The sequence below is a fragment of the Macaca nemestrina genome, chromosome 18 (assembly GCF_043159975.1).
Source record: "Macaca nemestrina isolate mMacNem1 chromosome 18, mMacNem.hap1, whole genome shotgun sequence".
NCBI classification, from domain to species: domain Eukaryota; kingdom Metazoa; phylum Chordata; class Mammalia; order Primates; family Cercopithecidae; genus Macaca; species Macaca nemestrina.
In genome coordinates this window covers 49,375,831-49,400,632 of record NC_092142.1, presented here as the reverse complement: position 1 = coordinate 49,400,632, position 24,802 = coordinate 49,375,831, and the positions used below count along the sequence as shown (strand labels likewise).

Below are 24,802 nucleotides of genomic sequence, written 5' to 3'. Positions count from 1 at the left end.
GAGAATTGCTTGAACCTGGGAGGTAGACGCTGCAGTGAGCCAAGATCACGCCACTGCACTGTAGCCTGGTGATGAAGAGAGACTCCATCTCAAAGAGAAAGAAAGAAAGAAAGAAAGAAAGAAAGAAAGAAAGAAAGAAAGAAAGAAAGAAAGAAAGAAAGAAAGAAAGAAAGAAAGAAAGAAAGAAAGAAAGAAAGAAAGAAAGAAAGAAAGAAAGAAAGAAAGAAAGAAAGAAAGAAAGAAAGAAAGAAAGAAAGAAAGAAAGAAAAGAAAGAAAGAAAGAAAGAAAGAAAGAAAGAAAGAAAGAAAGAAAGAAAGAAAGAAAGAAAGAAAGAAAGAAAGAGAAAGAAAGAAGGGAGGGAGGGAGGGAGGGAGGGAAGGAGGGAAGGAAGGAAGGAAGGAAGGAAGGAGACACATTTGACTTCACAAATGTGTTCATCTTCTGAAAGACAAACATGCCATAAGCAAAGGTGATAGACAAATAATACATTTGGGGGAAAATATTTGTGATGCGGTGGATGAAAGCTTATCATCTATAATATACAAAGAGCTCTTACAAATTGAAAAGAAAAGGGCAAGCAACCCAAAAGAAATTATGGCAAAGGACATGAATAGGCAATTCACCAAAGAAGGAAGCCAAATGACCACAGACAAATGAAAAGATGCTCACACTCATTAGCGGTCAGAGAAATGCAAATGAAACTGACAATGAGATATCACAGAGGAAACTTGAAAAGAACAATAACACAATGGCTGGCAGAGATTTAGGAAAAAGCTACTCTCATGCGTTGTTGCTGAAAATGCAAATTGTTACAGACTTTTTGAGAAGGAATCTGGCAACTTCAATTAAAACTTGAGGAGTTACATGAAAAATTTCACTTTTAAAATATAAATTTTGCATTTAAAATATTCCCTTTGACCCAACAGTTCTAACCCTGGAAATATGATAGAAATGAAACCAGCATACCCTGAGGACAAGTAAAGAAAGATGTTTATTGAATCAATTTTCATAATGACAAGAAAAGCAACCTTGAAACACAGTATGACAGAGACAGGCCACACCGGGAACACCCTATTTCCCAGCCTCCCTGGCAGTTCAGCTGAAACCATGTAACTGGGTTCTGGCTAGGGACTGGGGGAAGAAGTGATGTGTGGCCATGAAGCCCATGGCCTCATGCCCCTTCTTTCTCTTCCCCTTCTGTGGCAACTGCCAAGACCCAAAGACGGAGATGGAAGGAGCTCAATCCCCAAGATGAAAGCTCTGAGGAGGCCACCCAAGGGTTGCCCAACTGTACTGCATTGCAATAGGAGCAAGAAATCAACACCCTTGTTTTGTTAAGATGCTACAATTTCAGAGTTTCCTTGTGGCCACAGCATAGGCTTGGTTCATGTTAATTAACGTGCAGGCTAAGTGTCCTTCAGTAAGAAATGCTAAATGAATGATGGCACAGCACACTCAAGAATATTACACAGACAGCACAAAGAATGAATTAGACCTGGACCACGGGGTTGCCAAATGTAGGAGAAGAAAAGCGCAATGCAGAAGATCGTATATAATGCTTCATCCGGGCATTCTAAACAATGATCAGAAAGACTTTCTGGGCATGGGGGCTCCCACCTGAGATCCCAGCACTTTGGGAGGCTGAGGTGAGAGGATGGCTTGAGGCTAGGAGGTCAAGACCAGCCTGGCCAACATAGTGAAACCCCGACTCTACAAAAATTTTAAAATTAGCCTGGCATAGTGGCGTGCACCTGTAGTCCCAGTTACTTGGAAGGTTGAGGCAAGAGGATCACTACAGCCCAGGAGTTCAAGGCTGCAGTGAGCTATGATTGCTCCACTGCACTCCAGCCTGGGCAACAGAGCAAGATTCACTCTCTAAAAGAAGAAAAAAAAACATGGAAGTACGTATGTATGTGTATATACGATTACATAAGAAGGGATAAGAACATGGGAAGATGCTGATGGCAGTGGCTGCTGCCATCACGCCGATTGCCCGACTGGGGCTGCACATTCCACGGTGCCGGTGGGAGCCCCACCCCTTCTGATTTGGGAAAGGAGCTCCCTGGTGCGCTGCAGCCAACCAAACTGCAGCTGCAGACCCGGGCCTTCTGGGAGCAGGCAGGAGCCCCACCCTCCTGGGCGGGGCTACAGCTGCCCAAACTGCAGCTACGGATCCAAGTCTGTGCTCTTGGCGGAGGGCCAGGGTCCTGGGCAGAAAGGGGTGGGTCCTCAGTAAGGCCCCACCTTCAGGCCAGGTAGGGCCTGAAGGCTGGGACCTGGGCTGCCAACCCCGCAGACTGGCGTGGGGACTCATGGTGCCTCTTCCACCCGGCTCTCCCTCCTCCCGCACCATGTCTCTGCATGAACCAATCAGTATGCACTTCTTCCCCTCTGAGTTCTATAAAAGACCTGGACTCAGCCAGAGCAGGGCAGAGGATGGCCAGAGAACTAAGAGGGCAGAAAGAGGACAGGACTGGACGACCAACTGCAGAGAGGAGTACCCTCTCTGCTGAGCCCATCAGAGACCTGCAGAGACGTCCAAATGAGTTGCCTGCGGAGAGGAGCCACCCTCTCCAGGGCCTCCTCTCTGTTAAGAGCTGAGGGCTCGGCTGGACGACCAGGCTACAGAGAGGAGCTGCCCACTCCTCTGAGCTGTTCTAACACTAAATAAAATTCCTCTTCTTCACCCTTCACTTGTCTGTGTACCTCATTCTTCCTGGACGCAGGACAAGAACTTGGGCAAAGGCGTTGTGACCACAGAAGTTTCCAGCCCGAAAAATCGGCACCCCAGAGACCTCATAACAATGCTACTAGCTCAGCTAGGGTGGGTTCAGAGGGAGAGGGAGAAAAAACAGTAGATAAGGGCTAAGTAATAAGGTAGAGAAAGTACCTCGACAAAAATAGTTTACATGAGCACATGTTTGCATTTATGACTGTACAGATGTAAACATGAAAATGTTTTCATATTGAAAAACGAAACCTATCTTCTTTATTGTGGGAGAAAACAGGCATTCACATCCCTGATAGACACAGGGGAGAGGGGACTGCAAGCACCAACAGGGGAGGCAGAAGACCCTGTCCTTGCCTCAAATCCAGTAATGCCTTTCTGTAGGCTGCGTCTGGTCTGGACATGTCCCCCATTGAGATTTGGCCAGAAACAAAGGGAAAAGAAGGTTCCTGTGACCATCCTGGTATGGGGGCTGGAGCCAGAGTCTGGGGGCTGCCTCCCCATCTTCTGGGAGAACGGGGGAGCCTTCCATCAGCAGCATTTCAGAGGTTAGGGCAGCATGTTGAGGAGGGTCTGCCAGGAGAGAAGTCTCCAAGGTCAAGGGGCACAAACTGGAAGCCCAGGGACAAATTTAATCTACAGTCAGATTTTGTTTGGCTTGCACAGTGATGTCTAGAAAATTCAAATTGGTTGCCAACATATTCAAATGGGCAGATTTTATACACCCATACACACCAAACTTAGTATCTCCAGTTTATAGTGAAAAAAAAAAATCAGATGATCCAACCACACTGTGCCCACATTCTTGAATGGCAACAATCAAGTGGCCATCCCCTTTAAGAGGGGCATGTGTTCTTCAGTTTGCCACAGTCCCCACCACTCTATACCCTTAACCCAGGTCACTTCACCCTGTTTATATTACCCAGCCAGTCCCAAAGTCATTCATTCATGGGTACAGCCCCATGTCCCCATCAGCCCCTTCCTTACCTACCCACTTCTTGCTGGACAAAGTGAAAATCAGGCTCCATGGGCTTTGGCACAAGGCAGACAAACCCAGATTCTGGCTCTTCCGTGTCTGCGATGCCTTGGCGCTGCATCAATGTAGCTGAGCTGGAACCACGTTGTCCCAGAATTTCCATATGGTTCTAAGTTCATGTTGGCTGAAACAGACATTAGGTGACAGCTGAAAGGCGGAAGCGAAGCAGCAGCCATATATATATATATTTATTTATCCTCAAAGTCAGCATGGGGTCCCAGGCCCTGGGGCAGCTCACACATTGCCATCCCTGACCTGCTGTCTTGCCTGATTGGCAGGGATAGCACCTGGCTTCTCCACCCTTTCCCAGGCCTCCCTCAGCATCTCCCAGTCCTGGCCAGTGTATGTACAGCTCCATGGGGAAGTGCGCCAGCTTTTCCTCCAGCTCACCCGGAGTACCAAAGCTGGAGAAGGTGAAGACAGGCAGATGCTGCTTCCAATCCACCCTGCTCTCGTCCACTTGCAGCCTTCCTTCCTCAGGAGGCTGACGTAGCGTGACTCCAGGCTCTACCTGATGCAGAGGCAACCACCTGCACAATTATGTAAGGTCTAAGCTCCATAATAAACCTGTTTTGCTGTATCTGTGGTAGAGGTTGTGCTTCTCCAATCAATCCTCAACTGACACCCTCTGTAAGTGATCTTAGGCAAGTTACTTAACCTCTCTGAGCCTCACTCCCCTCATCTTAAAATGCCCATGATGGTGCCTACCACATATGGTTATAGTGAAAATAAGATGGGCATGTGAAGTGCCCAGCAGAGTGCCTGGCACCTAGCACATGCTCAACAAAGGCCATCTGTTATAAAACGGCAGCATTTTTAAGTGGGATATACGCATTTATCTATGTAACACTGAGGAAGAAAAAAAGTAGCTGAAGCCGGGCTCACACCTATAATCCCAGCATTTTGGGAGGCCAAGGCGGGTGGATCACCTGAGGTCAGGAGTTCAAGACCAGCCTGGCCAATATGGCAAAACCCCATCTCTATTAAATACAAAAAATTAGCTGGGCATGGAAGCGGGCACCTGTAATCCCCACTACTTGGGAGACTGAGGCAGGAGAATTGCTTGAACCCGGGAGGTGGAGGTTGCAGTGAGATGAGATCATGCCATTGCACTCCAGCCTGGGCGACAGAGCGAAACTCTGTCTAGAAAATAAAAATTAAAAAAAGAAAGAAAGAAAATAGCTGAATATCCCTAATTTGATCATTTGTCACCTAAATTAAAAATACCTCTTCCTCACTCTGCAAGCGTTCAACATCCCCCTCCATGTATATATAAATGTGTGTCTGTGAGTGTGTGTTCATGTGCAAAAGGAGAAATTTGAAAATTCTAAAATAGTTCTTTCATTTAGATTTACTACAACCGATCTCTCTTAGACTGGGTCTCTGGGATCCAGGCAATGAAATGGAGATGTGCACCCAGGAGGACTGTCTGGGAGCACTCTCATGACCCATACCTGGGGGTGAGGGTGTCGAAGTTGAGCAGAGGGAGAAGTTGGGCAGAGGTGTCATTAGAACAGAGGCCTCTGCTAACCCCACAGGGAGCTTTGGAAACCCATAGGCCCTTTGGAGTTGTCCCAAATTGAGAGGGTCCAGATCTTTGTACTGCACCTCAACCACTCCTTGAATGTGGATGGCCACAGAGAGGAGATGTAGCCATGGGCAGACATCCCTAGCAGAGGGGGGACTCTTCTGAGCCAGCAGCCACCAGCACTTCATTCCAAGGGTCTCTGCCCTCAAGGGCCACAGCGGCATAGAAGGCGGACATGGCTCTAACCATCTGTATTCGTCTGTTCTCACACTGCTAATAAAGACATACTGGAGACTTGGTAATTTATAAAGGAAATAAGTTTAATGGACTCAGTTCCACATGACTGGAGACACCTCACAATCATGGCAGAAGATAAAAGAAGAGCAAAGGGACGTCTTACATGCCGGCAGGCAAAAGAGTGTGTGCAGGGGAACTCCCATGTATAAAACCATCAGATATCACGAGACTTGTTCAGTATCACGAAAGCAACATGGGAAAAACCCTACCCCATGATTCAATTACCTCCCACCGGGTCCCTCCCATGACACATGGGGATTATTACAATTCAAGGTGAGATTTGGGTGGAGACACAGAACCAAATCATATCACCATCTGAGCTAGGCACACAGCCACTACACAGAGGACTGAGTGAGGCAGCCCTGCTCTCTTGAATGGGAGTGCACGAGGGCCTGGCATTTGTCTTATCTGCTGCTGAATCATCTGTGCTTGGCATGGGGTCCTGCTTAGAGTAGGTGCTCAAAAGACATTTCATTTGTTGAGCAAATGAAAGAGAATCATTGGCTTCAGACTTGAGTCGTATTTGAAGGCCTGCTTCTCTGTTCAAGAAATGTACAGATGAAAGACACATCTGGTGCAACCAGCGTTTTCTCTGCAGATGTGGCACTCTGACTGCTCATTCTGGCTCCTCCCTTTTGCCCACATTTCCCCCCCAGTTGAGAACTCGCTCCTTCTCTCCCTCCTTCCTGCAGGAGAGCTTCCCTGACTACACAATTCCATGTGCACAGGTGTGCATACCCTCACACACTGTTCTCCAAAGAGCAATTGTGAGCCTTGGAGATTTGCCTCTCTTCAGGACAGAGAGACTGGAAGGAAAGGCTCAGAGTTTCCGCCCTCCTCCTCACCTCTGTCTCCACTGTTATTCACCCCCTCCATGCCACTACAAACCCAGGGTGGCATTCCTCTCCTCACCTCCCATTAGAGAAATCCACCCAGCCATAGTAAGCTCACTTCCCCCAGGGTTCAGGATCCGCCTGGATGCTATTTGGCCAATGAGGGAAAGCGGGCGGGGCTTCTGTGAAGTTTCCTTGTTGATAAAATGAGATGTAGTGGAAGTGGCAGCCCTCCACTATGGGCCAGATAGGGTCATATTTTGGAAGTGACCCGGGAGCTATGACTGCTACCTTGTGGGAGAGAAAGTAGCTGGGGTGAGTAGGCACATGAACAGGAAGTAGGATTCTGAGTCATGATGAAGTGCAGCTGCTGAGTGAATCAATACCACTGCAGAGACAACCCCCTTGATGCTTTGCACCTTTCCAAGCAGCTGTCCCCCACTCTGCATGCTTTCCAATGGCCTACACCTGAAACTTCTTTCAGAACCCTGCCTTTGGGCTACTGGAGCAGTTTGCTTAGAAAGGCAGAGAGCTACCATCCATGCATGGGGATGAGTTCTGTGTCCGCTCTTGTTACAGGAAGCCACCTCTGATGTTAAGGGTGGATGAGATGATAAAGCTCTTCACCATCTAAGCCAGCTTGAGGTGGGGTTTCTATGATGTGCAGTCAGTAGCAGTCCAAGTGATCCACGCTCTTGTGAGTGTGGCTGCTCCATACATGTACACACACTCGTGCATATGCACACTAAGGAGTGTGCACACAAATGCAAGTTTTTAAAACCCAATAGCTTTGATACACAACAGCAGAAAACTAACAAAGTAAAATGGCACAACCAGTGTGGAAAACAGTATAGCAGTTTCTCAAAAAATTTAACATAGAATTGCCATATGACCAGCAATTCTCCCTTTTGGTATGCCCAAAAGATTTGAAAGCAGAAATTGAAACAGATAAATGTACACCTCTTTGGGAAAAAACCAAACAAAGAAACAGTTTTTCCTCTGTTCTCACACCAACACAACAATAATCACCAACATGGAAGACTTCTGAGACCCCAAAATATGTGGGGACTTCACCCCACCAGCAAGCAAGCAACCAATTCTACAGCAGACACCAGCTGAGTGTACTCCAATTGCATCAGATCCCACAGGTTGGGGGCTCAGTCCCCAAGACTGCCCCCTGCTTCAGACATCAGTCACAAGTTCAGGCCTCTGGAACTTCTAACTGACTGGCTTCAGGGTGGGGTTCTTATGACACCCCCCTTTGGGTTCCATTAATTTGCTAGAGCAGCTCACAGAACTCAGGGAAACACTATTACATTCACCAGCTCATTATAGGATATTTTAAGGATACACATAATCAGCCAGATGAAGAGACACACAGAGTGAGGTCTGGAAGGGTCCTGAGACCAGGAGCTTCTGTCCCTGTAGAGCTGGGGTGCATCACTCTCATGACACGTGGATGAATTCATGTTCACCTTCCTGTCAGCCACCCCATGATCAGCTTTTGGGAAGCCAAACTCTGTCTTTTTGAGGTTTTAGGGAGGCTTTCTTACATAGGCATGACTGATTAAACTATTGGTCATTGGTGATCAATTTGACCTTCAGCCCCATTCCCCTCCCCAGAGATTGGTGGGCAGGGCTGAAAGTCCCAACCCTCTAATCTTGCCTTGGTCTTTCTGGTGACCAGCCCCAATCCTGAAGCTACCAGTCAATTATTAGCATACAAAAAGATATCACTTTGGAGATTCCAAGGATTTCAGGAGCTGTGTACCAGGAAATGGGAGCAAAGACCAAATATGTATTGCACCTTTCATACCAACATTATTCACAATAGTCAAAAGGTGGAAACACCTCAAATGTCCCTTGATGGATGAATGAATAGACTGTGGTATATACATATAATAGAACTATTCACCCTTAAAAAGGAATGAAATTCTCACACTTATGCTACAGCATGGATGAATCTCGAGGACATTATGCAAGGTGAAATAAGCCAGTCAGAAAGGGGCAAATATTATATGTTTCACTCACATGTGAATATATTATTTTACGTACATGTGATACATAAACTAAGTACATCAAGAGACAGAAAGTATGTAGCATGGTGGTTTCCAGAGGCTGAGGGGAGGTGGGAATAGGGATTTATTGTTTAATGGGTGTAGAGCTTCAGTTGGAGAAGATGAAAATGTTCTGAAGATGGATGGTGGTGATGGTTGCAAAGCAATGTGAATGTACTTAATGCCACTGAGCTGTATACCAAAAATTGTTACAATGGTAAATTTTATGTTATTTATGTTTTATCACCATTTAAAACACACACACACACAATTTGAAAACATAAAAGAAAAAAAAATCCCCTTTACCAAAAAAAAATCCACAAGCTACTTTGGAATAAACTCAACCAGAAAGTCACAGGACCCTGGAGAAAATCCTAAAACTTTACTGAGATGTAAAAGTTGTGGTGAATAAGTGGAGGTATACCATGTCCATGGAGAAAAGGGATCACCATCATAAAGCAGGCAAATCTTTCCAATACATGACACAATTTCAATTAAGACCCCAACAGGATTTTTCGTTGAATTCAATAAGCTGATTCTAAAAATTCTATCACACAAAGACTATCACACAAAAATATACAAGTTTGTGAACTTTTGATGAAGTGTAACATATACACAGAAAGTGCACAATCATAAACGTGCAGCTCAATAAATTGTTACAAAGGGAACATGCCCAGGTAACACATATCCAGATCAAGAAATATAATACTGCCCCGGAAGCCCCCCTTGTAACTTCCCTGCAGTCACTCCCTGTTTAAAGATAAACACTCCCCTGGCCTCTATCTCAATTGACTAGTTTTGCCTATTTTTAAACTTTCTATTTATGGAATCATACCATATGTACTCTTTTGCATCTGTCTTCTTTCACCCAACATCATGATTGAAGAATCCATCCATATTGTTGCCTGAGTTGCCAGTCGTCTATTCGCCTTTCTGTGTAATATCCCAATGTACAACCATCTCCCCATATATTTATCCATTCTACTGCTCACAGGTATTTGGGTAGTTTCCAGCTTGGAGAAGTTACAGATAGCATTCTGGTAGTTGTCTTGTGGTCTACGTTTGTGTCTTTTCATTTGTGCACCAAAAGACACAAATGTAGACCAAGAGACAACTACGAGACTTTGTGCACAAATTTTATTGGGCATATCCCCAAAACTACAAACACATTTTTTAAAAGAACTGAAGATGTTTGTGTAGGCGGTACAAACGGGTCAGTCTTGCCCTACTGGGGATCAAAATAAATTATAAAGCTATAGTAGTTAAAAGGAACACATATTGATACATCCCTAAATACACACACACACACACTCTCACACGAGCACAGTCACACATGCACATAGTACTCATGCACATGCACATACATCCACACATAGGCATGTACTCCCACCCTCCCAAACTCTACCAGTCAGCACAGACAACTCTCAGGCTGGACTTCCCAGACCAGATAACTGAGTGTCTCGGTCCCTTTCAAGTGGTATCAGAGCACAGGCCTGCAAGTATCCAGGAGACGGCTGATGGAGAAAGGGAAGAAGAGAGAGAGGCCCCCTCCCCCACCCGCCCACTGGCTTTAAAGGGAGAACAAAGTGAGCGGGATCAGAGTGTGCAAGGTGATGGCAGCAACGCTGAAGCCATTTATCACTGCCAGATGTGTGAAGGGTCAGGCTGCGGGGCACGCTGGGAGTGCCAGCAGGGGCGCCTGGACCCCAGACATGGCGAGAAATAACCTATCCAGTCAGCGAGGGACCGCAAAAGGGCTGCCAGGATCCTGTTCTTAACAAAATGACAATGAGCTTTCCTTTTAGTCCCGGCCAGAAGGGGCTGGGGCCAGGGTGGAGGCAGCAACAGCTTAATAAAGGGCCGTCAGTGTCAGTCAAAGCTCTAAAAATACTCTCCCGCTGCCGGCAGGCTCACTCTTGCACCCGCCCGAGGGCTTTCTGCTGCCTGAATGGTCCCTCAGTGACGCACAAGGACAAATGTGTGCCCAGGGAGGCCTGGTGTCAGGCGGCACACATGGTCCAGCTTGTGGCATCTGCCCTCTCCCCCACCCTCACCCCTCCAGGTCTCTCTAACAGGCACACCTGGGGCCAAGGAGATCAAGAAGGTCCCAGGGCGGTGCATGCTGGGTGCACACTCCCCACTGTGCTGCTCCATCCACACACGGGACAGCAAGGACAGCAGCCACCTCTCCTTGCAGGTGGCTTCCTACCCCAAAGGCAGCCACACTTCATAGGGGATCCCAGGTTTGAGGAAAGAGACTCATTACTGGCTGTGGAGGCTCCCACTCAGATAGAGGAGGCACCATGGGCTTTAGGTAAGCCACTGGTCCAGGCGCTAGAACCATCTCTGCTTCTGCTAAAGGCCAAGTGTGGAAAAGGAGGTTCAAACCCTGTCCTTAGGGAGATCCCAGGCTGCTGGGGCAAGCGCAGCCACAGCCCTAGAAGCCCTTCTGATCTGATGGAGAAGGCTCAGCTCTTGCCTTGGGGAGTTCCCAGGCTGATGAAGGAGGCAGTTTCCCAAAGACAGGTTGCCACACAGGGACCATGAAGGGATTTCAGCCAAAGTGTCCTGACAGCCCTGTGCTCCTCAGACTTTAACTTTGCAACCGAATCACCAGGGATCACTACAAAAGCAGATTCTCCTTCCGCAGGCCTAGGGTGGGGTCTGAGATTTTGCATTTCTGCTTCATGGAAACCCTGGTTAGTGCAGTAATGGGATCCTGGGTGACGGGGGTGCTGCAGGTGCCTGAGTAGCAGGATGAGACGTGGGGAGGGTGCAGACCTGGCGAGGGTGCAGACCAGAGTTCTCTTGGCTGTTCTGCTGATGGAAACAGCCCTGAGCTGGGGCCCTAAGGAGGGCTCCGTGGAGGAAGTGTATCAGAATCAGATGCGCAGCGAGAGGACTCGGGAGCAGACAGGCCCTAGGTTAAAACTGTGGCTCTGGCGTTTATTAGCTGTGTGGCCTTGGGAATGTTTCTTGACCTCTCTGAAGTGAGGACAGCAAGGAGTGTGACCACCTCACAGGGTGGTGTGAGCAGATCCATCGCACCCGGCACGCGGCAGGGGCTCAAGACATACCAGCCACTGCGTTTATACTAAACTAACCGCTGTGCCCTCGGATTGGAGAGCCCAAAGGCACCAGAGGGAGATGCCAGCGTCAAGAGACAGAGCCACAAGGAAGCGAAAGGCGGGGCGCAGAGAGGCCCTGGGTGTCAGGAGGCCTTGAGGCCTCGGGCGAGTCCCTGGCCTTTCTGAGCCGGGATCCTCACCTGCAGTATGGGGATCACAGCACCGCCTGCCTCCGTAGCTGTGTGAGAGGTCAGATCGCACAGCGCCTGGCACCCCGTAGGCGCTCCATAAAGCTCTCCACGGGATGGGGGTGGGGTTAACGTGGAAGGCCCCCCGCTGGCCCCGGGCCGGCTGCCTGGGAGGAAGCCAGCGCGCCCTCCCCGCCCCACCCCCACCCGGGCCGCCTTTGAGCCCCGCGCTGCGCTTTGAAGTCCCAGATGGGCCTGCAGGAAAGAGGATCCCGCGCCCAGCCCCCAGCCCGCACCTGGATCAACACGCGCCGCCAGCCCCGCCGCCAGCCTGGGTCCGACGGCCTGGCGGCAGGGACGGCCAGGCGGCCGGAGCCGCCCGGCAGCGGCTCACTTCAAAGCGCCAGCGGCCGCCAGCGGGAGGGGGACCTAATCAGGCCCGGCTGCCGCCGCCTAGGCGCAGAGCCCCGCCCGCCCGGGCTCCCGCCCCCGCCATCTGCTCGGCGTTAGAGCTCGCGCGGCTGGGGGCAGGGGCGGCGGTAGGGGGACGGCCAGTCACTGCTATCCGAGTTGTAAGGACACAGGCGTTATCTGCCCCAGCTAATTCCACGTCGTCACTGCTTCATCAATGCACGGTTAGTGTGGTGCATCACTGCTTCATGGATGCACTAGTTAGTGTGGTGTATCACTGCTTCACGGATGCACTAGTTAGTGCCGTGTATCACTGCTTCACAGATGCACTAATTAGTGTGGTGTATCACTGCTTCACGGATGCATGGGTTAGTGTGGTGCATCACTGCTTCACGGATGCACTAGTTAGTGCTATGTATCACTGCTTCGTGGATGCATGGGTTAGTGTGGTGCATCACTGCTTCACAGATGCATGGGTTAGTGTGGTGTATCACTGCTTCACGGATGCACTAGTTAGTGCCGTGTATCACTGCCTCACGGGTGGACTAGTTAGTGTGGTGTATCACTGCTTCACGGAGGCACTAATTAATGTGGTGCATCACTGCTTCATTCATTCACTGGTTAGTGCGGTGCATCACTACTTCATTAATACATTGGTTAGTGCAGCAAATCGTTATTGAGTGCCTGGTATGTGCTAGGCGAGGGAAATCCAGTTTGTTCATTCATTAAACAAACGTTTGTTGAACTCCTGTTTTGTACTAACAGACCTGGGGGCGTACAATTCAGTCATTCCTTCCTTCCTTCATTCAATAAACCTTTAAAAAATATAGAGATAGGGTCTTGTTGTGTCACCTAGGTTGGAGCGCAGTGATGCAATATCCGCTCACTGCAATCACCAACTCCTGTGCTCTAGTGATCCTCCTACCTCAGCCTCCTGAGTAGCTGGGTCTACAGGTGTGCCACCACACCCAGCTTTTTTATTTTCTGTAGAGACAGGGTTTTGCCCTGTTGCCCAGCCTGATCTCAGACTCCTGACTTCAAGCAAACCTCCTGCCTCAGCCTCCCAAAGTGCTGGGATTACAGGTATGAGCCACTGCTCCAGGACAATAAACCATTAGAAAAAAAAAACAGCAACATCTTGATTTTAAATAAGTAATTTTTTAGTGTTGACTGCATGCAGTTACTGCCCCTTAGGTTCATCTTCCTTCCTCCCCACCCCCAGTCACATTCACCAGCTCCTCCTTGCCCACTCCAAGATCCAGCACTTGTTCTTCCTGCCTGGAATACGCTCCTCTGCCCTGGACAAACTTCCGACTCATCCTTCAAGAGCCCAGGTTAAAAACTTCCTCCTTTATGAAGCCTTCTCTGCCTTTTCCAGTCCCCAACCCGCACCCACTGGGTGCTTCTCTCCCACTAAAGGATACACAACCTCGAATGAGAGGGATTTATTCCTTTTCAGGGTCTGTGTGCCCCCCACCAACTGGCAGCCCCAATCTGGACCCTACCAGTTGGCAACTGTGTGGCTCTTATAACCTTTCTGGGGCTCTATTTTCTCCTCTGGAATTTAAAAAGGCCTTGCAGGGTTGTGGAAAACAAGGTGGGTTAGACACAAAGCCCCAGGAAAACACCTGGTAGAAGGCAGCCATGGTTGCCTGATTGTTTCCATAGCCCTCTGGCTCCAGGAATCAAAGCTGGGTTCATGCTCTCTCCTCCAGGAAGCCCTCCTGACCTGAAACTAGGCTTCCTCTCCCTCTGCTGAGATCCTGCCAGTCTTAGCCCACTGGCTGCTGACATCCAGCTACTCCTGCATGCTTGGGGCTTTCTGAGCCTGTGTCCTGGGCCCGAGGCTCCAAAGGGCAGGGAGCTGGCCCTGTGTCTCTCTCTTTTCTCCCCCTGCAGTGCCTGGCACATTGAACACCTTGGATCCAGCAGCCAAGGGTCCCTCTCAGGCTCTTGCTCTGCCAGTGGGGAGCTGGGGCTAGGTAGGCTGCTTAGGTACTGGGTTATGGCCCCTAGAGGTCCAAGGAGGTGCCTGAGGGCAGAGGCTTCACACACAGGCAGGGTGGTGGGAGTTCAAGCCGCCTGCCACGCCAACCTACTGGCTGTCGCATGCCCAAGAGCTAAGCATCACCAGGCTTCATCTTTGAGAGCCACCGAAGACTTTTTGGAAGCCCCAGGAGCTCGAAAGAGGGTAACCTCAGGGAATGAAGCTAGAACATCTGTCCAGGAGGCCATCAGGTTGGAGCAGCCTGGGTTGGAGTGAATCAGAAAGGGGCTCAGTTCCTAGAGATACTGGCAGACAGGCAGGAAGAGCACTGGACCCCTGGGTCATGACCCTTCTTGCGCCCTCAGGTCCTCTCTCCCTTCCTCTCTGTCCTCTGCTTCTGGCCAGCTCACAGTCTCTGTCCCTCCTGTGGGTTCTATGTCTCTCCTGGCTTGTGGTCACCTGTGGGGCAGCAGGAAGGAGCCTGAAAAATGAGGTGCTTGGAAAAGTCCCAAACATAAGGCCTGCAGACAGTAAATGAGTTGTAGGTGTTGGGTGGGTTGGGGAGAGATACGTGTTTAAGCTATACATAGACTTGTGAAAAAAAAGACCTGGGTTTGAGTCCTGACTTAGTCCCTTACTAGCTGGGGAACACGGAGGGGTCTCCTGAGCAGACCTGTGAAGGGATCCTGGAAGGCATCCCGGGTGTGGCAGCAGGTCCTCCTGGCATTCCTCAAGGCAGAGCACATGACTTCCACCACTTTCTCCAAACACACACAGCATTCTCACTCCCCAAGGGAAAACCATGCTTGGTCCCCACGCAAAATGGAGCTGGATTTCATGTCGAGCCTTCTGTGCCGCGTGGGCTTTCTGTGGGTGCAACTGGCCAGTTGAAACCCCCAGGAAGAAGCACTGGGGTGAGGATTCAAGGGTACATGATGTGCTCAAGGAATATGCCCAGGGGAGATAGGCAAGACAGTGGGAGAAACAGGCTGGGGACGTAAGGGTGTGAGCTCAGGCAAAGTCCTGCAAGAGGCAGCTTTAACCTGATCCTGCAGGGACCCTCAGGAGGGACCAGTTACACCTCAAGTTATCCCAACCTGAGGCAAGGGAGTGGGCTTTCATACTCCTGCACCAGTGGAGAAAGATGAACCCCACTGCAGTGTGGACAAAGCGAGTTGCAATATCCTGGGGAGTCCTCCAAAAACCAGCCGCTGGCGCTGGCCCTTGAAAGCACACAGAAGCGTGGTGGGGGTGCTCAGAAATGGTAAAAAGAGTCCCAGGGAATCTGGGCTGAGGACCGAGGTCCACCAGTGCAGCCCATCCAAGATCTCCTTTGGCCGTACCCCTTGGAACACTTTCTGGGAAAAGAGCCCCCTGGAGGCAATCGCAGGTGTGGCAGCCACCAACAGGTTCACAGATGCTCCAGATAGGTCCAAAATGTCCTGCTGGGCATCCAGATAGGTCCAAAATGTCCCAGGGCCCATTGTCAGGGTACTGGTGCCTCCAGCACGTGGCCTTGGCACATGTGGCCTGCGAGGAGGGTTCACAAAGTCATGATTTGACCAAGTGACTGCCCAACTGAAAAAGGCTCCCTCTCAAAGTCAGGACAGACCAGGGCTTGAAAGCCCAAAGGTATCAAAAAACCTGGTCCCACTATGTACCAACTGTGTGTGTCTGGGATCAATATTTCACCTCTCTGAGCCTTGGCCTCCTCTGCAGTAGGATGGGGATAGTCATGATCGTCACTGAGTACTTACAGTGAGCCAGACACCATGCTGAGCTGGTGTGAGACTGCTGGGCTTCCCAGGACCCTACTCCTCACTTCTCACAGGCAGTGGGGCCTGTACAGTCTTACCACCCAAACACCTGTCTTGAATACCACTCATGTCCCCAGTGAAAAAAAAAAACTATTTCTAACAATCCGCATGCTAATTAACAAACCCTGGTGTTGCTTTTGTTAACAATGTTTGAGAGTGTGGATTCCTGATGAGAACCCTTCATTTATTATTTTACCACCCCTGGCAAGGGCACCATGTACAGATGCACAGGTCGTACACTGCACAACTCCAGGAGGTACCACAACAAAAAACACAGTATAAATGGCACTCCTTGGAACTTGTTAGTGCCCAGCTTGTTCAATGTGCTCCCTGCAGCCCTGAACCCAACAATTTGGATTTCTGATTTCGGTAGTTCAGATGCTAATGTCCATCTCTAGGATGTAATCTTGTGTACACATATTCATCACATGGTTAATAGTGAGGCATTTTTAAGGCCATCACACCGGCAATAAAGCAAGACATTAGCTCTGTGCTTGGCACACAGCAAACTTGGTAAATAGTACCTGTGATTTTGTTTTGCCTCCAGCATTTTTCTGCCCAAACCCCAGGACTGGAATGGACTTTGGCTTTCAGAGTCCCAGCCCCAGCTTTGCAGACCCTTCTAGGACACCCCAATGGGCTAGGAATCCTCACTCCACCCCCGACTCCCATCCCCCAGGCCTCTGCTCCCATTAAGAGTGGCCCCGCCCCCGCCCAAGCCAGTCCCTTTCCCTGGGGAGAGAAAGGGTTGGATCACTGCATCCCTTCTCTTCTCAGGGTTCAAAGCTACCACTGGTCCCCACACAGCCAGCTTGATTTGTTTCTTATCTTTAATTTTTTTTAATCGGGCAGATCCCCTCCAGTTACTTTTTCCGCAGCATCTTACAGCATCTTTGGAGCAGGCAACAAAAGCATTCTTTTTGGAGCCAGCAGGGGGCCAGGGCAGAGCCACTTCAAAGGGAATGCAAAGCGGCAGCGATGTCCCAGTCATTGTCCTCCCCTGTATGCCTGCCCCCCATTGTCCTGAGGCCGCCCTGAATAGGCAGGCACAAAGGCCACGCGTTCAAAGTGGGCACCACACGCTCCTTCAGAAGGCCAGCCTCTGTCTCTGCTCTGGTCCCTTCATCCTCACAGGCACAGGTTTCCAGCCAGGGAGGGGAGCTGGCCTTGAAGTGGTTTTTTTCCCCCTCTCTCTTCTGTTGTTTCTCCCTCTCTCTCTCTCATTCTCTCTCACTCCCTGAGCCAAAACTTATGATTACATTTTAAAGCAGCATCTGATCGGCAACCTTTCCCTCTCACTTTCTCTGCAGAACAAGCGGGATTTGCCCCAGGCTACAGGTCTGCTGCAGGACTGCTGGGGCTCTCTTGTGGGGTGGGAGCCTGGGAGGACTGTTGGCCCCTCTGGGAAGCAGATGAATCATTTTTAGCTACTCGGGTAATAGGGAGGGGTGAATTTCAGTCCTGGCACCAGGGGATCTGAGACCTGCTGGGCTAAGTGGGAATTTAGAGATAGATTACTCAACCTTGATTTTATAGAAGAGGAAACTGAGGCCCACAGATGTAGAGCAACTCGCCCTAGGGCTCACAGAGAGGCTGGGGCACAGCTGGGGTTGAATCCAGGTGTCCTGACACCCAGTCCAGTGCTCTTTTATTTCCTGGGGCCCAGGGAAAGCCCCTGAGCCAGGGAAGACCTGAAGCCTTCAGCTGCTCACAGGACACCAGGTCACCATACGGAAAATATACCAGACCAGGCAAGGTGACTCATGCTGTAATCCCAGCACTTTGGGAGGCTGAAGAGGGTGGATCATTTGAACTCAGGAGTTCAAGACCAGCCTGGGCAACATGGCAAAACCCCATCCCTACTAAAAATACAAAAATTAGCCAGGCATGGGGGTGCACACCTGTAGTCCCAGCTACTTGGGAGGCTGAGCTGGGAGGATCACATAAGCCTGGGAGGTAGAGGCTGTAGTGATCCAAGAGTGTGCCACTGCACTCCAGCATGGGTGGCAGAGTGAGACCCTGTCTCAAAAAGAAAAAAGAAAATACATCAAACTACAGAGAGAGTCCACAAGGCTGGGATTTTGTTTGTTTGTTTCGGTTTGAGACAGTCTTGCTCTGTAGCCAGGTTGGAGTGCAGTGGCACGATCTCAACTCACTGCAACCTCCACCTCCCATGTTCAAGTGATTCTCATGCCTCAGCTTCCTGAGTAGCTGCGATTAGAGACTTGAGCTGCCATGCTTGGCTAATTTTTGTATTTTTAGTAGAGATGGGGTATTGCCATATTGGCCCGGCTTGTCTTGAACTCCTGACCTCAAGTGATCTGCCTGTCTCAACTTCCCAAAGTGCTGGGATTACAGGCGTGAGCCACCGTGTCTGGCCAAGGCTGGGATTTGTATGCTGTTCGTTTGAACCAACTCTGAGCACCCTGCCCTCCTGGAAGCAGATTACCAGGCACACTCTATGGAGAGAAGACGGAGGTCGAGGTAGCAACCCCAGGCCTAATGGAGTGCATCTCAGTACCGGATCTCCTGAGGTGTGAGATATTCACATGGCAGAGGAGATGGCAGATGCACCAAGGAAAAGAAAGCCCCAATCTTCAGGAATGTCACAGCAACAGGAATCATAATAGCCATCATTTCAGGACTTAGGTACCACAAGCCTGGCACTTGACACAGTGTTGAACTTGACCCAAAAATCCTAGAGGAGAGATACTATTATTATTCCCCTTTGAGGGTGAAGGAGAGCGAGGCTCAGAGAGGTTAAGTAACTCGCACAGAGTCCCACAGCTAGTTTGTAATAGAGCTGGGGCTTGAATCCCACTCTGCCTGATTCAGCGGGACATTAAATGGCACCTGTCCTTTGGCCCTGAGTTGTCCCCTTAGGTACACTGTGTGCAGTGCCTCAGGATCAGGCCCTTGGGAATAGGAATGGGAGGGGGAAATGATCACCTCCTCCAATCAAGTCGGTGAGTCTGAATTGAGAGACTGAGCAGCATCCCTGGCCCTGAGGTCAGAAGCTCCAGAAGAGGGGAGCAGGCAGGGCAGACCCTATCCTCAGAAGGCAGGAGATGCGTGTGTGGAAGCAGCCAGGCCCGATGTCAGCAGCAGGCTCCCTAGAGTCAGTCTGAACTTGGGTTCAAATTCCAGCTCTGCTGCCTGAGCCACGTGACCTTGGGCAGCCATCAATAGAACGTGCAGTGGCATCTGCCCTGTAGGAAAAAAAGCCTCCGGCAGCACCCAGCACACAGGGAAAGCTCGAGAAATGGTACAGCTGCTGTTTCTTGAAAAAAAAAATCAAGGAAACAGGACAGGGGAGGCAGAGATTTGTTTGAGGCCTGAGTATCAGCCCTTGGGGCCGGGAGAGCAATTGGTAGAGCTGCGGGCAGAGGGCAGGACCTGGAGACCAGGAGCAAGAGGTAAGAGGTGGGAGGGGTGAGTAGCAGGAGCTAGGAACACACTGGACCTGGGCCTGGCTTCAAGGACAGTTTCAGAAAGAACCCAGCAAGACAAAGAGAGGCAGAGCGCCACAGCCCGGAGATGGGACGGGCTCGAGAGGACTGGCCTGGGTGGCCGGGGCTACTGGGCCCAGCCTCAATAGGCCCCAACGCTTGGCCCAGCTCAGCCGACTGGCTTGCTGTGTGACCAAGGGGCAAGGGAAGCCCCTCCCTGAAGCTCAGCTTCCCTCACCTGTGAAATGAAGGGGGTGCCCTAGTTTTGTGGAGAATTGCTCCTGTGCCCCAAAAAGGCCTAGGGGGAAGGGCCTGCCAAGGAAACTGGCTCCCACCTCAACTGCAACCAGTGCAGTCCCCCTGAACCGGCACAGATTGGGCCCTGACTTAAGGGTGCACTGGAACCCATGTGTGCTGGCTTTAAAAGAGCAAGCTTGAAAACTGCCCCAAAGGTTGGTGGAAAACAGATGTCCTGAGCATCCATGCAGTGCCAGGTGCTGATGAAGATCCATGTGAGCCAACCCCTGCCCTCAAAGAGCTTTTGGCTGATGCGGAGACAGAGAGAAACTTCCAAGGAAATGGAGTGGTGGGTTTACCCAAGACTGGGAGGAGCATGGGCTGGAGACGCAGGCTTCCGGCTCTTGAAGCTGATCTCTCTCCCTTTCTTTCAATACACACAGAGCCCGAAGCAATCCCTAAGACACCCACAGCTCCAGAACCCACTTACATCCACCTGCCTGTGGCTGGGACCCACAGAATGGACTTCCTCCAGGGGCAGAGATGGAAACATCTATACCTGGCCCAAAGCAAGTGCTTCTGGGTTATCTCCTCTGGAACCCTGGCTAAGTCTCACAGGCCAAAAAGCAATGAAAATATGACTAACAGCTAAAAGTGGCCACTGTGTGCCAGGCATTGTACTAGACACATTCTGTCTATTCACTCTTTAACCCTGCGAGACAAAGGGAAGTGGCGGAGGCTGGAGCCAAACCCAAGCAGCCCCTGCTCACAGGCTGGGCTCCTGATCACTGCACATTATGGCACGCGCGGCAGGCCAGCTTCCTGAAGGAGGCAGCACCATTAATTAATTTCCTTAGAGGTGCCCAGAAAGAAATCGGGACTCAGAATGAGCCTCCCCTGCCTTCGCCCCACGGCCTCCTGACGACTGGGTCAATTTCATCTCTGTGTTAAGGCATGCAAATTCGGCTTAATCTCATTCCCGCAAACAAATCAGCCTAATGAAATCTTTTTTTGTAAATGAATTCGTGGAGGAAACAGCTGAGTGTAAACAGTGTTGTAGCGTCGCCAGTTTAGACAGCATTGACTTTCAAATCAGCCTGCTTCTCCATCCCGCGTGGCAGAAATAGAGTCAAAATGCAAATGTAGCATAAACGACTCTATAATAAATGCTCATTCAACATTTATTCTTTCTCAAATCATCTCTTAAAGCCCTTTCATGCTAATGTCTAGGAGATGTGACATTAGAAAAATTGCTTTGACATGCTAAGGGGCTCCAAGATTAACAAAAAGAGAAAGGACAAGATAAAGCTTTCGGAAGACCTATTTCAGAGGAATTATTCCCGCCTTTGAAAGTGTTCCAAGGTTGCCGCACATCTCAGCTTGTTGGCATACATGTAAATGAAGTGCTACAAAGGTCCTGGGCTAAATTCCACTCAAATGAAAGCTCCCAGCCACCGGCATGGCGACAGGGAGGGTGGCCAGACTTCAGGATGAATGCTGAAGGGGGCTGGAGGGGGCTTTCTTGTCCTAAAGGCAGATGAGAGCGGGCTCCAGCCCAAGCCAAGGGATAAAAATGTCAGGGTCGAGCCTGGTTGATGTGGTCGGCACCTGGCTGGCGCATTGAAAAAGGAACACCTGCATCTTTTATCAAACAAATTATCCAGCCTACCCCCAGCTGCTGGCCCAACCACCATCCTTGCCTCTTAGGTGTTGTGCAAGTTGGCTAACCTCTCTAAGTCTCTCTTTAAAATAGAGATAACAAGAGGACCCGCTTAGAGAAGATTCAGTGACGAAATGCATGTAGAGTGCTCCGTGCAATGACTGACGCTTAGTAAGTGCTCAAGAAGTTGTTTGCAGTTAATGTCATGATTATGCCTTGGCATTCTCTAGCACAGATTGGAGGCAGGAGAAAGAGGAAGCCAGGTGGCAGATGAACAGAGACGTCACTGACGCAGTAACCAACATCCAGATAGGCACAATGACCATTCTGTTACCGGAAAGGGATCCCGATCCAGACCCCATGAGAGGGTTCTTGGACCTCGTGCAAGACAGAATTCAGGGCAAGTCCATAAGTAAAGTGAATGCAAGTTTATTAAGAAAGTAAAGGAATCAAAGAATGGCTACTCCATAGGCAGAACAATGGCTTGGGCTGTTCACTGATTATACTTGTAGTTATTTCTTGATTATATACTAAACAAGGGGTGGATTATTCATGAGTTTCTCAGGAAAGGGGTGGGCAATTCCCTGAACAAAGGGTTCCTCCCCCTTTTGGACCATCTAGGGCAACCTCCGGGCATTGCCATGGCATTTGTAAACTGTCATGGCGCTATCAGGGGTGCTTTTAGCATGCTAATGCATTGTAATTAGCGTATAGTGAGCAGTGAGGATGACCAGAAGTCACTTTCATGGCCATCTTGGTTTTGGCGGGATTTGGCCGCTTCTTTACTGCATCCTGTTGTATCAGAAAGGTTCTTTGTGACTTGTACCTTGTGCCAACCTCCCATCTCATCCTGTGGCTTAGAATGCCTCACCTCCTGGGAATGCAGTCCAGTAGGTCTCGGCCTTATTTCTCCCAGCCCCTGTTCAAGGTGGAGTCGCTCTGGTTCGAAAGCCTCTGATGATTCCAGCACCCCCATCTATAGAGATGGATGGTTCACAGCCAAGTCTGCTGCATGGTCCATAAGGATCTACTTTGAATTAAAGAGCTGCATGACATTCCCAGACACTACATTTCAGAGCAAGCTGGGTGTGCTGTGGACATCATTCTTAATGACTGGAGTGTCTTAAAGTTTTCTAGAGAGGAAGAGAAGGAACATTCACTGAGCATCTTTTAAACAGTTTCTGTCATTAGTCTTGATGACAGCCTACCGATGTTGATATTCTCAGTTTAAAGATTTCCACATTCATCAGGTTGGAGAGAATGCTCTAATCATCCTAAAACTTCAGTGGCTTAAAACAGTAAAAGTTTATTTCCTGTTCACCCAGTAGCCTAAGGTTGGTGTCCATGGGTGGGGCTCCCTGGGGTAGTTTTTCTTCAGTGGTGACTCAAGGGCCATGCTCCTTCCGTCTTTAGTCTCAGAGAAAAGGACAATAAAGGGTCGTGCCTGGGAGGATTTTCCAGGACAAACCTGGGATGGGGATTCCCTTCTGCCCACATTTTGTTGCCAGTCACATGGCAGACAGGGAAGTGTGGTTTAGCTGTGGTGCCCAGGAGGAAAAAGAACCACTTAGTGAAAACAGGAAAGCAGATTCAGAGGAACCGAGTGACTTGTCAAGAAGAAACAGACTGGGAGGCCAAGGCGGGCGGCTCGCTTGAGCCTAGGAGTTCAAGACCAGCCTGGGCAACATGGCAATACCCCATCTCTACTAAAAATACAAAAATTATCTGGGTGTGGGAGTGCACACCTGTAGTCCCAGCTACCTGGGAGGCTGAGCTGGGAGGATCACTTGAGCCCAGGAGGTCAAGTGATTGCGCCACTGCACTCCAGCTTAGGCAACAGAGTGAGACCCTGTCCTAAAAAAATAAAAATCAAAAAAATAAAAAGAAACACAGCAGGTTAACTAAGGTGCAAGACCCACCACCTGCTCTTTGGAGGCCTCGCCATCTTCACCACCATCATCATACCATCAGCAATAACGATAGGCATTTATTGAACACCTGATATGTGAGACTCTGTTGTGGGCACTGAATCAGAGCTGGGTGAGAAAAAAGCCATGTTCTGGGAGTGAGAACACCAATGGCATCCAGCCCGAGTTATGGACAAAGTTAGTGTTACAGAGAACCTGAGCTCCCAGAGCCTTCTGGAAGTGAGAGCTAGAGAAAGGAAGAGGAACCAGGGCAGATCAGTGAAGACTGACTCAGAAAGATGGAGAGGATGAGGTTAGGATTCCAGAAACGGAAAGGGATGCCTGAGGAGCCCACACTGAAGATGGTTTGTGGGGTGAGAGGTGAGGCTGTCATGTGGGTGGATACCCGGTGGTGAAGGGCCTGGAAGGTCAGGACTGAGGACTGCATGAGCCATGGAGAACTTCCAGAAAGGAGCGGAGCAGGTGCTGGTGGCACCCTCCCCGGATGTCTGGGCTTTCTCCCTCCAACATCCACATCTCTCTACCCGAAGGCTTCTCTGATGGCCAGAGCCCCAAGCTGCTAGAAAATTAACACTCCCCAGGAACAGCCCTCTACCTTGTGTCTAAATACCCCAGATCCCTTCTGCTTGGGGAGGTGGGAGAACTCAGAAGTACGTCTTCCACACTGCTTCCCAGATTCCCCGGCAAGATTGCGTTCCAGCTGCCTACATGGGCACCTGGATGGACAACATGCCTGGTATTGCCTGACTTCCCTTCCCCATCTCACCAACCTATGCTTTTGCTGGTGTTTCCTGGGACCATCTTCCAGACCAACCACCAGAAACCAAATTTACACAACTGCAACATGACTCCGTCATAATCACAGTCGAATTTGCTGGCAGGTATCCATCCGCTAAGTGACAACTTAGCAGACTCATCCCCTTGTTGCAGTAGCGCGATGTGGCTGCAGATTCTGCTTGGAGAAGGTGAGCCCAGTTTTTGTGAGAGGAGACCTGGGAACCTTCCCAGCTCCCTCTGCCTCCTCATCTCCTCTCCTCGGAGCTGCTCCCCTGGCTTTCGCAGAGGCTCCATGGGCTGGGGGATGGGGAGCATGAGGAAGTGTAGCTTCAGGGGAACACACATCCCCATATATATACATATATATGTGTGTGTGTGTGTGTATATATATATGTATATAGCAACAGTCAAAAACGCATCAGAACTGTCAAAAGCACATGGAATCAGCTAGTAAACTGTGAAACCCAAGCCACAGTTCTATGTTTTATGGTGTGAAAAATATAAGAAAATCAAATTGAAAAAATAAATAGAAGGCCCTGCGCCAGGGAGAAATTGGCCGGATTTGCTGGTGCCCCAGGGCAGGGAAGTATAATGGACCATTCTCACCTCAGACTGTGCCGTGACTCATGAAGATCAGACTGCCCAGCCCATAATTGTTTTAGTTCTGCTACCTCTATTGCCTTAGGCCAGGCTCCCCAGAACCACATCCCGAGACAAGGATTTGAAAACTGGGAGTTTATCTGAGAGGTGGTTCTAGCAAGCACTGGCAGGAGATGAGAGACGGGGGAAGGGAAGGGAGC

General features: G+C 49.8%; 1 long non-coding RNA gene across 2 annotated transcripts in view; it reads right to left on the bottom strand.

The window, feature by feature from the left end:
- LOC105492252 (uncharacterized) overlaps nt 1-24,802 on the bottom strand; it is a 75,097-nt gene that overhangs the window by 42,071 nt on the left and 8,224 nt on the right. Inside the window, exons 1-2 of one of the 2 annotated variants that reach the window (XR_011616147.1) lie at nt 12,033-12,049; nt 3,721-3,889 (exon numbers count right to left, since the gene is read on the bottom strand). This is a non-coding gene — a long non-coding RNA (uncharacterized lncRNA). Of the gene's footprint in view, nt 1-3,720; nt 3,890-12,032; nt 12,050-24,802 lie in introns of those variants that run through there. The other variant, XR_011616146.1, reaches the window with a different exon arrangement.